This window comes from Penaeus monodon, chromosome 32 (assembly GCF_015228065.2).
Source record: "Penaeus monodon isolate SGIC_2016 chromosome 32, NSTDA_Pmon_1, whole genome shotgun sequence".
Lineage (NCBI taxonomy): Eukaryota > Metazoa > Arthropoda > Malacostraca > Decapoda > Penaeidae > Penaeus > Penaeus monodon.
Genome location: NC_051417.1, coordinates 21536422 through 21536660, shown reverse-complemented (window position 1 = coordinate 21536660; position 239 = coordinate 21536422).

Here is a 239-nt window from a genome sequence, read left to right as displayed (position 1 = left end):
CCATATCATCCCCCACCCCCCCTCCCAGCCCCCCTTCCAGTGGATCACGTGTCACCTTGTTGATCTTCCATGACACAGCATACATCACGCTGCAGTCAAACTACAGTCACGTTTCATCGTTAACACATACAGTTATTCTTTTTATTCAACAATTTCCTTGCTTTTTATCTGCATTTTATCTTTTTCTTCTTCTTTATGCTGTTTTTTTCTGCTGTCACTCTATGCATCAGCTAGTCTTA